Genomic DNA, 12,841 nt, shown 5'->3' with positions numbered 1-12,841 from the left:
CAGTCAAATCATCCATTTTTATAACTAAAAAAATGCAGCAAAAATGCAGTGTGTGAACAAGCCATAAGGGTCTGAGACCATAGCAAGTTCTTCATAAATATGGCACTGACCTGAGCTGTGTTCTGTTATGTGTAATATACAACGTGTATCGTAAAGGGGTTAATACAGTAAAATACTTATGCCACGTAAGATTATGTATGGAACATATCTGCGGCTGGGTGGCTTCAGTTGCCTCTTTAAGTGTCTGTTAAGCCTGTGGGTAAATTAAGAAGTGACTTTTTTCTCCTTGAGACTGAACTAAAAATGCAAATGAGTGCAGAATTGTTATGCTAGCGAGAAGCCGCTCAGTGTGGGAAGCTCTTGGCATGGGAAGATTCAAGAACTGTTGCATCTGGAAGTTTTATGAAACAGATTTCATCCTGTGGGACTTAATAAAAGGATACTTCTTCAGCTTTATGTATGTACGTTAAGGTCAATCGCCCTTGCACCATATGCTGCTTAGTCTTTCTCAAATTGTTGAAGAAATTTCAGCTACATCTCAATTAACACAGTGCTGTAATATCTGATGTAAACTAGGACGTTTTACAGCATGTCTGCTGGAAGCAATCTGTCAGGCCTAATGCTATGTTTGGCTATGCTGTAAATTTGTGATATTATTTTGAGCAGCACTCGAGCACATTATTCAAAATACATTTTAGAAGTTAGACTTGGGAGGGGTTTGATTTCCTGTGGCTGCTCCCTTATGCGTGATGTAATTGTGGGTTTAGCAAGTGCTCAGTCAACATCATGCAATGCATATTATTACTCTCTTGAAAGTACAGTTTTACTGGCAAACTCTCCGCACTGTAAGCTCTGCGTCCTCTACAATAGGCATTTTGGATTATCCCTTTATTGAAACACTTTAAGATAACACAGTAAATTGAGTACAAGTACAGACACAATGCATTTGAAAATAATTGCTTTCGTGTTAATTGAATGCAGAAGCAGTAACCTTCGTGGTGGCGTTTACAGACGTTTTACTCAGTATTGTACCTGTTCTACTGGTTTCATATAATGCTTGTCTGACATAAATATGGTAATTTATAACGGCATAGTCGGTCCTTAGAATGTTGCTTTAAGAATCACTATTTGCACCAACCTAGACCCCTCGTCAGTTGGGCCATAGGTTCCCTAAACCAATGATATTATCTGTTTTTGTGACGGCTGCTCCTTTCTGTTTCCATTAGTTCACGTTACGTCTCAACATCACAGGTCAGATCTAAAGCTCATATCAAGAGAAGCTATGTGCATCAAATAGTTTTTTTCTTGCACTGGCCAGAATAAATAAAGGGACGACCAATTAAATGGTTGTCTCTCCAGCAGCTATCCACCCTAAGGCCACGCTCACACGTTCAGTATTTGGTCAGTATTTTACATCAGTACTTGTAAGCCAAAACCAGGAGTGGGTAAAAAATACAGACGTGGTGCATATGTTTCTATTATGTTTTTTCTCTGATTGTTCCACTCCTGGTTTTGGCTACAAATTCTGATGTAAAATACTGAACGTCTGAAGGTGGCCTAAGGCTAGGGTCACACAAGGGTATATTCTTTAATCCATGAGAATTGTGCAGATTATGCTAATTACACTCTGATCAAACTCTGATAATATTTTCTTGGATGAGAAGATGAAAATAAATAAAAATTTCTCAGTTTTCTCCCTGCTGTAATGTCATCCGAGCGCAGCTTGATGTTTTCCACAAACTCATTGACTTGCATGGCTGAGTGCTATCTGATAATCTGATCCAACTCGGGCATGCTGCGATTTGAGGAAAAAATCGGACATGTGCACGACCTCATAGAATAACATTGGTCTGAGTGCAATCCAATGTTTTGTTGGATCGCACTCGAAAATGCTGTCATGTGCACGAGCCCTAACACATGCTTCAATGGAATTAAAATTTTTCTGTGACCTTTCTTTCCTAGAAAAAAATTCCTCTTTGGTTCATCTCTTCTAAATTAACCATCTGAGCTGCCCGGTTCATTGTTACTTTATCACATTACCTTTTTTTACAGATAAGATTCACTAACCATAAGGCTAAGTTCACACGTTGCAGAATTGCCGCGGAAATTTCCGCGGCAATTCTGCGCCTCCTGCCGCGGGTATATCGCATGCAGAATTTGCATGCATATACCCGCAGAAAACTAGCGTTTTGCAAGCATAATTAGCTTGCAGAATGCTAGCGTTTTCCAAGCGATCTGTAGCATCGCTTGGAAAACTGACTGACAGGTTGGTCACACTTGTCAAACCTACTGTTTGACAAGTGTGACCAACTTTTTACTATAGATGCTGCCTATGCCGCATCTATAGTAAAAGGTAGAATGTTAAAAAATAATACAAAAAATAAAAAACATGGTTATACTCACCTGCAGACCTCAGCGGCGTCCGTTCCTATAGCTGCTGGGCGGTGAAGGACCTGCGATGACGTCACAGTCTTGTGATTGGTCACGTGACCGGTCACATGCGGTCTCGCGACCAATCACAAGACCGTGACGTCATCGCAGGTCCTTCACCGCCCAGCAGCTATAGGAACCGAGGCGGCAGCGTGCAGCGGAGAGGCCGGAAGACTGCGGGGGACATCGAAGGTGAGTATATCGCTATTTTTTATTTTAATTCTTTTATTTTTTACCAATTATATGGTGCCCAGTGCGTGGAGGAGAGTCTCCTCTCCTCCACCCTGGGTACCAACCGCACATGATCTGCTTGCTGCCCGCATGGTGTGCACAGCCCCGTGCGGGAAGTAAGCAGATCAATGCACTCCTATGGGTGCAGAATCGCCGCGATTCCGCAATTTTAATGAACATGCTGCGTTTTTTTCTGGAATGCGATTCCGCTCAGGAAAAAAATGCAGCATGTGCACAAAAAATGCGGAATGCATTCTATTACATAGGATGCTTAATGGTAGCGTTTTTTTCGCGGTTTTATAGCGTTTTTATAGCGAAAAACCGCGAAAAAAACGCAAAAAATCTGCTACGTGTGCACACAGCCTAAATGTTAACGTGTATTATGAGTTTTGTATATTTCTAAATCAGTACAATTTGAATACATAGCAATACCTTTACTATTAAGCCACAAAAACCTGCCAAAAAAAGTCAGGTTTGATTTCCTTGGAAATCATTTTAGAATGTTTGCAAGTATAGACACCAAAATTAAAAATCCAAGCAGTGACGGTGGCAGAAAAACTGTGTCCCAACCTGCTGGTTTGAAATCCCTTCCAAATGCACTTGTAAGTAGGCTCTTATTTATGTGTGGGTAACATGTTGCCCTTTAGAGAAAAAGCATGTTGTGATACCAGATAGCAATGTAAGCAGCAGTTCAGAGTTTAGTTTCCTAGCAATACAGCAAGGGACATGATATGAACAGCCGTAAGAAAGTCATAAGGTAGAAAACAAAATAGTGCAAGATCAAAAATAGGGGACAAGGACAGCCAGATCCACGCTACAGTGTGAGGACTGTCTTTAAACTACGGTAGTCCTTATTAGAGGTGAGCAAACAGATTCACAGGACCCAGATCCAGCATCCACGTCAATAGTTTGTGGCCACCAAAACAGAGCTTTGTGAACCCCCTCCTACTTGCTAGCATCCACAGTGCTTCTTCTAATTAGTAGGCTTGGTGCAAACTCATCACTGTGGTTTGACACACGGATTACTCTTATTCAGTCCTACTAATCAAAAGATGAGCCAGAGGATATCAGCAGGTGGGAGAAGGATCAAAGGGATCTGGTCTACTGCTGGACCACAGCCTTGGGATTTTTTTTTGCTCAAGTCTACTTCTCATGCCTCCATACAATTTGGTGATTGCTATATTGCATTGTGTTCTTCACACTGCTATTTTCACTTCTCCCGGTATCAGATGGGCAAAACCAAAAACAGCACATTGCTCAGTTTATATATCGACACGTTATTCCAGCGAGCTGTGGGGGGGGGGGAGGTTAGTTCTCGGACAGACTTTCTGACATCTCTAGCAAAAATGACACAAAAACCTTTAAGTTGCCTTGTTCTGGCAGCCAGAAGTACAGCTTCAGATCACTCCTTCTGTCCCTCATTAGCTAGTGAATCACAGAAAACAGACTAGACTTGAGTTTGCTCCAGCTTTCAGTTGCTCTTTGATGGGCAGTGTAGCAAAGCATGATGCTCCAATATATCCAGTTAGAATGTACAATCTGAACATTCGTTACAAGTCAGTGTTATCGGAGCAAATCTGCCTGACAGGGAACTTGTCTGGTCCACCAAACCAAATAAACCTCGCTCACTACCATTAAGAACCATAATCCAACTTCCCAAGATTGTTACCGCAGACAAAATGTCTTATGGTAAGAAACATAAAGTATGTTGCATCCTCGGCTTATTGCAAGTTACCCTGACTAGTCTGGGGCAGGTACGGACTTGGGCTGAAATTCATCCCTGGCATTTGAAAATCACACAGGCTATGCTGTCCCCGTCCCCAAGCACTAGATGGGATATATTACAAATATTACCCTGGATAGAAGAAAGCAATATTTACTACATGACCAATATTTCTAACGATACCAGTGGCCTGGTGGGGTAAGTGACTGAGTCAGTGACTTTGTGCTCTTAACCGGATGGGTATCTTGAGAACACCAATTCTGTTAACAACATTGCAGTAACCGCCATTGTGTGGTTGATCAGTGGCATTACAGGGAATCTGCATTAATGTTCTAAATCAGGGGTGGCGAATATTTTTTTCTGCCAAGGGCCATTTGGATATTTATACCATCCTTCAGGGTGCGTACAAACTCCTCCCACAAAGTACATCCTGACTCTGGCACTGGTGTCAGGACGTAATCTTTCATTGCATGCCCTTCATTGTTCAGTAGTGAACACGCTCACAGAGCAAGAAGAAATTAATGAGCTGGTTGTAATCAAAATACACCTCCCTGCCCAAGAATGCGGTCCCTGAGAATCTGCTTGGGGGCTTGATAAAAGGTCATTGAGGGCCGTAAATGGCCCTGGGGCCTGAGGTTCCCCACCCCTGTTTTAAAGGGTACTGGGGTGGTTTTGGACCTTGCTGAATCATATGTTTCTTTTTAGACTAAGTGTCAACAATGAGTATTGTAACCAGTAACTGGTCTGACAGTACAGATATACTTTATAAAAAAAATAAGTTTTTTTTTTTTTTTTTACTTAGTAATAAGGGTTTCCTGATTGAGAGCACATGAAGCCTCAACATAAAACTACATTTCTAGTGTCACTTTAATATTAAAGGGAATCTGTCACCTCATTTTTCGCATATAAGCTGTGGTCACCGCCATCGGGGGTTATATACAGCATTCTATAATGCTGTAGATAAGCCCCAATGTAACCTGAAAGATAAGAAAAACAAGTTAGATTTTGCTCTCCCAGGGGCGGTCCGGGTCCGATGGGCATCACAGGTCCTGGTCCGGCACCTCCCATCTTCATGCGATGATGTCTCTTCCTTGATTCTGTTGCGGCTCCTGCGCAGGCGTACTGATTTGCCCTGTTGAAGGCAGAGCAAAGTACTGCAGTGCGCATGCGCCGGGAAAGATCAGAGAGGCCCTGCGCCTGCGCACTGCAGTACTTTACGCTGCCCCCAACAGGGCAAATCAGTATGCCCGCGCAGGAGCCACAACAGAAGCAAGGAAGAGGACGTCATGGCATGAAGATGGGAGGTGCCGGACCCAGACATGCGACGCCCTTCGGACAGGACCTGGCCCACCCCTGGGTGAGTATAATCTAACTTGTTTTTCTTATCTTTCAGGATACATCTGGGGCTTATCTACCTCATTACAGAATGCTGTAGATAAGCCCCTGATGGCGGTGGCCGCAGCTTAAGGTACCTTCACACGAAACGACTTTGTAACGATATCGCTAGCGATCCGTGACGTTGCAGCGTCCTCGCTAGCGATATCGTTTAGTTTGACACGCAGCAGCGATCAGGATCCTTCTGTGATGTCGCTGGTCGCTGAATAAAGTCCAGAACTTTATTTGGTTGCCCGATCGCCGTGTATCGTTGTGTTTGAAAGCAAAAGCAACGATACCAGCGATGTTTTACACTGGTAACCAGGGTAAACATCGGGTTACCAAGCGCAGGGCCGCGCTTAGTAACCCGATGTTTACCCTGGTTACCAGCGTAAAAGTAAAAAAAAACAAACAGTACATACTCACCTGCGCGTCCCCTGCCGTCCGCTTCCTGACACTTACTGAGCGCCGGCCCTAAAGTGAAAGTGAAAGCGCTGTGCTGTTAGGGCCGGAGCTCAGTCAGTGTCAGGAAGCAGACGCTGGGGGACGCGAATGTAAGTATGTACTGTTTTTTTTTTTTACTTTTACGCTGGTAACCAGGGTAAACATCGGGTTACTAAGCGCGGCCCTGCTCTTAGCAACCCGATGTTTACCCTGGTTACCCGGGGACCTCGGCATCGTTGGTCGCTGGAGAGCGGTCTGTGTGACAGCTCCCCAGCGATCAAACAGCGACGCTGCAGCGATCGGCATCGTTGTCGCTATCGCTGCAGCGTCGCTTTGTGTGAAGGTACCTTTAAGGCCCCGTCACACACAGCGACGCTGCAGCGATACAGACAACGATGCTGATCGCTGCAGCGTCGCTGTTTTGTCGCTGTGTGGTCGCTGGGGAGCTGTCATACAGACAGCTCTCTCCAGCGACCAACGATCAGGGGAACGACTTCGGCATCGTTGAAACTGTCTTCAACGATGCCGAAGTCCCCCTGCAGCACCCGGGTAACCAGGGTAAACATCGGGTTACTAAGCGCAGGGCCGCGCTTAGTAACCCGATGTTTACCCTGGTTACCAAAAAAAACAAACAGTACATACTCACCATCTGATGTCCGTCAGGTCCCTTGCCGTCTGCTTCCTGCTCTGACTGAGATCCGGCCGTACAGTGAGAGCAGAGCGCAGCGGTGACGTCACTGCTGTGCTGTGCTCTCACTGTACGGCGGCACTCAGTCAGAGCGGGAAGCAGACGGCAAGGGACCTGACGGACATCAGATGGTGAGTATGTACTGTTTTTTTTTTTTTACATTTACGCTGGTAACCAGGGTAAACATCGGGTTACTAAGCGCGGCCCTGCGCTTAGTAACCCGATGTTTACCCTGGTTACCAGTGAAGACATCGCTGGATCGGTGTCACACACACCGATTCAGCGATGTCAGCAGGACCTCAACGATCAAAAAACGGCCCAGGCCATTCCGACACGACCAGCGATCTCGCAGCAGGGGCCTGATCGCTGGTACGTGTCACACATAGCGAGATCGCTACTGAGGTCGCTGTTGCGTCACAAAACTAGTGACTCAGCAGCGATCTCGCTAGCGATCTCGCTATGTGAGACGGGGCCTTTAGATACGAAAAGTGAGGTGACAGATTATCTTTAATGGCTTTTTAACAAATGTTTATTTTGTCTTATATTTTTTACCTTTGTAGCAAGTTTTCATTACATTGTACAAAAATCGAGGAAGGGTAATTGGATGTTTGACTCACCTCTTCAGCAGTATTCCCTCTAAGCTGAGTGATTTGGAAAGAAAAGAGTTAAGGCAGCCTAATAATGAGGTTGCTAGCCCAATTACAGATATACCAACCGCTCTGCAGAGTCTGGTATTCTTTAACGCAATCATTTTGAAAGCACGCAGCTTAGAGGGAGCAGTGCTCGAGTGCATCCTGGCCCGCAATATAGGATTGCTATCTGCTGTGGTAAGAACATGATTACTGATTGCCTTTAGGGGGTTGTCCAGAGCCCATATTTTTAGATCTTACTATGGAATTCTGAGGGCGATCCTATGTTCAAGATTCTCTTCCCTTGGCCAGACTGGGGAGAGGTGGATCACATGTCGTGTCCTGCATTATACAGATAATCCATTGATTTGAATGGGCAGTGTGTAATACTTAAAGGGGTTGGCCACTGCTATTTTATTGATAGGCTATCAATATGTAATCGGTGAGGTGCGACACCCAGCACCACCGTCTATTAGCTGTTGCAGATGTATATTCTCATACGCTTTGCTCTGTCAATACTATAGTGGACGCAGTCGGTACTACAGATCCATCCCTTTTTTTAACAAGCACCCTCTACAATATAGAATGGTTATGTACAATGGTCATTTTAGTATTCCCTCTTTTGAATACATATATTTAATACATAATAATAATTAATTGTAATTTGGTATAATACAAAAACAGATCATATTATTCACACATGTAAATCTGCCTGGAGATTCTCAGAAATAGAGCAGTAGAGTAATTTTGAAGACAGACATTAATTTGAGATATCAAATATTGGACCTACCAATCCCATTTAAGAGGCATCCTCCACACTTAAAAGTGAAGCATTTAAGACAACAGATTGCACCACAATTCACAATTAGAGTTAAAAGGGTATTTTGAGAAAGTTATAACCTACCCACAGTATAGATGATGGCTTCAGGTCTGACCCCACTGGTCAACAGAGTAAGGGACTTCTTCACTCTGAATGGAGAAAACAACCGCACTTGAGCTTGGAATACACGCACATACTGCCGCTGAAAATCACGTGTTTCTCCTGTATTACTCGGACCCCCCTGTATGGACTAAGTGACTCTTTGAAAAAGACTCGGGAAAATTCAGATTCAACATGCCCAATCTTTCTTTCCCACCACCATATACCTAAACATAAAGTCCCTACTTCATTATTGCCTTTGTGCCTGTTTTTTGTCTAGTTTTGCGTGTTTTTCGCTTTTGTCTGCACCTAATTCATTCTATTTGTGCCTTTTTTGAAGTCTATTTTATATTTGCTCACCTGTTTATTTTTCCCCTGTGTGGGCAGAGTGTAACAATTCCAGATGTTTTAGTTTGGTTCATCAATTGCGAGTTTATAAAATGTTGCAAAATTGGGGCATTTTCACTCCAGCTCCTCTCTTGGTGTGATATTTTGTACTTAAATTTAAAAAAGTTGCATCTGTTACAGCATTTTGGAAAAGTTGCATCTTTTATCTCAAAAAGGCTTATAAATTACATGTCTGGTTTTTTTTTTTCTTTGCGCTAGTGTGGAGCGAACGTGCTCGGTGCTCGGATAACACTTTAATAATAACTTGTATATACTTTCTGGTCCTGGGTCTAAATTCGGCAAATCCCCACAGCGCACAGTGCGTGTGCCAGGGGGATTCATAAATCTACTGTCACACAGAATGGCTGCAGACTTATCGGTTTTCACCCGACAACCCCTTTAAGGTTTAGGCCACTGTAGATTAGGTTTTGCTTTTTAGGATTTTTGGTACCAAACAAAAGTGGTTCAGATCAATGGAAATCTTCTCCAAAACAGAATGCAGAATACAGAATATTTGCACTGTGTAAACTATTTAAAAATAATTTTTATCATGAAAAATATATTTTCTTATAGATCCGTTCCAGAAGAGCTGGTATCTAAAATGCAATGGTTGTCACATTCTGGCTAAATCTTTATGGGCAGAATTGATACAGAAACTATATTAACAAATTGTATAACTTGTCATTCCACAAGAAATAACACTTATTTCTTAAAACCAGAATGCCTCTTTATACCCCCTTACTTTATAACAAGGAGCTAGGGTGGGAGATCTTATGGGCTATGCAGATTCATTGACATATCTAATGCAGAAATATGAGCAATGAAGTCTGAATCTTTCTTACAAAGTAGGTTTTAAGGTACAAAAGTTGAGCATTTCCGAAGTAATGAATGAAGCATGACTATCCCTAATTGCCGGCTGGATTGTAAGACACATTTACCACTAGCTTTGCGTTCTCTTCCAGTGCCGCCTCAGAAATATATGTGCATCTTTGGTGACCTACTTCTGGAATTGTAAATTGCTGTTCTCATCTCACCAGAAATATTAAAAAAAGAAGTTCAACATTACCTGCAGACAAAAATGTTTACTTCAGCAATTTACAGTTACAATAATGTGCATCGATAAGTATTCTTGGCAGGCCAGCGGTTTTCCGAAATAAGAAATGCACAATAGACTGTCACGGTATAGTCGCAGAAAGACGGACAACAGCACAATGAAATAAATACTGCCTAAAGCTTTTGTAAGTGGAGGCGCATTATCTGTATTTGACATCTGTTATGTATGCAGCACCAGGTATAGTCTGAGTACAGTATAAAGATCAAATACCGGGTCGTTTTTCCTTCATTGCAGCAGTAGATGATAAGAATGCAGTTAGTAAATTGGCGATATCGTGTAGAACTCGTGAAGGGGAGCGGTAGGTGCCATTGATATTTGCTGGAGAACTACTATTCTACATTATCAGGATAATGGCAACTGTTACCATATGGCAGCGCAATACTATAATAGGAGATGGTGGCTTATTGAGGTTGCCCAGTTTAAAATTGTATGGGGCAATGGAGCTGTTACGCACCCTCCTTGAGTCCAGTGCTGCCTCTCTGCCATTGTCTTGGTCTTTTTTGATGGGCTGCAGCAGTACTGCCATGCTTATGTAAAAGCGTGTAAGGGACCAGCATGTTCTTCATCCCTTCCTAATAAAACTGTTGCATTATTTTGCTATAATGTGGATTATGCTGTACAATGTTTATATATTTTGATAACTGTTTTTTTGTGGATGACTTGTGTGTCTTGTTAATAGTGTCACAAGTGTATTTCTATAACGGTGTGTTATATTGCTTTAAGAACAGGGAAAGTATAAGGATAGGAAATTAGGACATAGGTATAGGGATAAGATATAGTGATAAGTATAGTTTAGTTTGGGAAGTGTAGTGGAGGGCATAATAGAATCAGGAAGTGGTTGGGTATAGCAAGATAATAGCTAACATAGATAGTCACAGCCCCAGATAGGGAGGAGCATGGGTGCATATATAAGGAGAAGTATTTTCTGGTTTTCGATGGTTGGAGATAGTGTTGATTGAAGCAGTGGTTCAGGGTCAAAGGGCTGAAGGTCACTAAGAAATTGGAGGGAAAACACTGCATGAGAACAGCTCCGACAAATTTTGGTGATCCCCTTAACATTTGTGGCCAACTGCCTGAAAAAGCTATCGAGCAGCCAGCCTTGCTTTTGTCCCCAAAGGGGAAAACTGACAAGGATTCACAGACAGGATTCACAGACAGGTCGGGATTCTGGGAAGCTGCGGTGCCAGGCGGAACATCTCAGGGACAAGTAATGCCAACAAAGGATGGGATAGCGCAGGGTGAAGGAACTGTTCGCAAACTAACATACTGTGCTATATCCATGACTAAAACTCAACTGCTGAGTAAAGCTGAAGAGTTGAAAGTGGATAAAGAGTTTGTGATTGATCATTGGTTGCTTCCGGATCCGGGATCGTTGAACAGAGTTTTCAGGACTTAAAGTGAGTGTTATTAACTTTACACAAGCCACACAACAGATGAGACATTATTTGCTTGTAGTGTGCCAAAATGTCAGAGAACAGCAGCCCCTCACCCATGATTACCGTCCTGTGCCCCTTACAACTTGCTTGTTCCTGACATACTCTTACACTTATACTGCACATTACTGCTGCAGCTCATCACTGACGTCAGCTTCTTGTGCCATTTGCATTGGCATCCCTGTTGAGTAGAATTGGTGTGCATCGATGTGCGGGACCACAGTTGGCAGCCAGGTTTGTTATCTGTGGTTCGTAGTCAAAAGTAGTAAAACTGCCTATTCTTCCCTGGTGGCGTCTGTGGCTCATCTTTTGAGTAGTCAGCCTTGTGTGATGTAAATGTGATGTCGCACCAGGCTGGCTAATCAAAAAAAGCTCAAGATACTGACCTGGCTGCTGGACCAGGCCTGCAAATTGGTTTGTAACAACTCTACCATTGATTGGCTGCCACAGAGATATGCTAGAGCTCATGAGCAAAAAATGATGCAACAGGCCGCGCTGGACCCCCAGGCAGGGTTAGTGATAGCTGTGAATATTTTATAGGTCAGCAAACCTATAGCCATATAAAACTTGAAACCGGACAACTGCTTAGGGCCTTGTTCACACTTCAGTATTTTGGTCAGTATTTCACATCAGTATTTGTAAGCCAAAACCAGGATTGGGTGAAAAATGGTGATGTGTTCTATAATACTTTTCCGCTGATTGTTTCACTCTTCGTTTTGGCTTAAAAATAGTGATGTGAAATACTGACCAAATACTGAATGAGTAAATGTGGCATAAAAAAGCAGCATTTTTACAGAGCCTCTGCTGTTCAGAAGGAATAATTTATTAAAGTATATTGCTCTTTGCTAGCCAGGCATGCTTCAAAGCCATAAAGGAACTGCAACACACCAAGAGTATGCTGGGGAATGGGAGGGCACCACCAAACATTGCCTTAGGCTTTGTATTTAGACACAAGGCTAAGGCTACTAAGTTTAAACTGAACTACAGTTGAAAGTCAGCTTTGCTACAACCCTATTTTATGCAATGGCTAGGATTCATTTCACACACCTGTGCAAATTTTGTCTGCTTTATTCTCATATCAGGGGAATGAAAATTGAAGTTGTCCAATAATTGTGCAGCTGCCTATTCACTTTTATTGGAGTATGAGTATCAGACAGATTTGTGTTTGCGTTACAATTGCATACAGTTAAGTCCATATATATTTGGACAGAGACATCATTTTTTTAATTTTGGTTATAGACATTGTCTGGATGACTGTCAGCTGCATGTCATTTGAGTTGTGCTCCTGAAGTCATTGTCTAGCACAGGCTTCACAGGTCCCATCAGTCTTGCTTGTCTTCCATACAGAAATGCCTTGAATGAACCATATGAACAAGAGATACAGGAAAATTAGGCTCTGTTTTTGCTTTCTACATAATTCTGTATAGAGAGCTAATAAAATATAGATATGGATTTTAGCAGGTTGTGTT

At 42.7% G+C, this 12,841-nt stretch overlaps 1 protein-coding gene and 1 long non-coding RNA gene across 3 annotated transcripts in view; one reads left to right on the top strand and one right to left on the bottom strand.

Annotated features, from left to right (window-relative positions):
* Window positions 1-8,957, bottom strand: part of LOC143792347 (uncharacterized) — a 45,530-nt gene extending 36,573 nt beyond the window's left edge. The window contains exon 1 of the long non-coding RNA XR_013219925.1: window positions 8,424-8,957. This is a non-coding gene — a long non-coding RNA (uncharacterized LOC143792347). The remainder of the gene's footprint in view (window positions 1-8,423) is intronic.
* NR3C2 (nuclear receptor subfamily 3 group C member 2) overlaps window positions 1-12,841 on the top strand; it is a 440,438-nt gene that overhangs the window by 73,255 nt on the left and 354,342 nt on the right. The window lies entirely within an intron of this gene.

Source organism: Ranitomeya variabilis, chromosome 1, assembly GCF_051348905.1.
Source record: "Ranitomeya variabilis isolate aRanVar5 chromosome 1, aRanVar5.hap1, whole genome shotgun sequence".
In the NCBI taxonomy this organism is placed as follows: domain Eukaryota; kingdom Metazoa; phylum Chordata; class Amphibia; order Anura; family Dendrobatidae; genus Ranitomeya; species Ranitomeya variabilis.
Note: the sequence above shows the minus strand (reverse complement) of the source record. Positions and strands in the feature narration are given on the sequence as shown.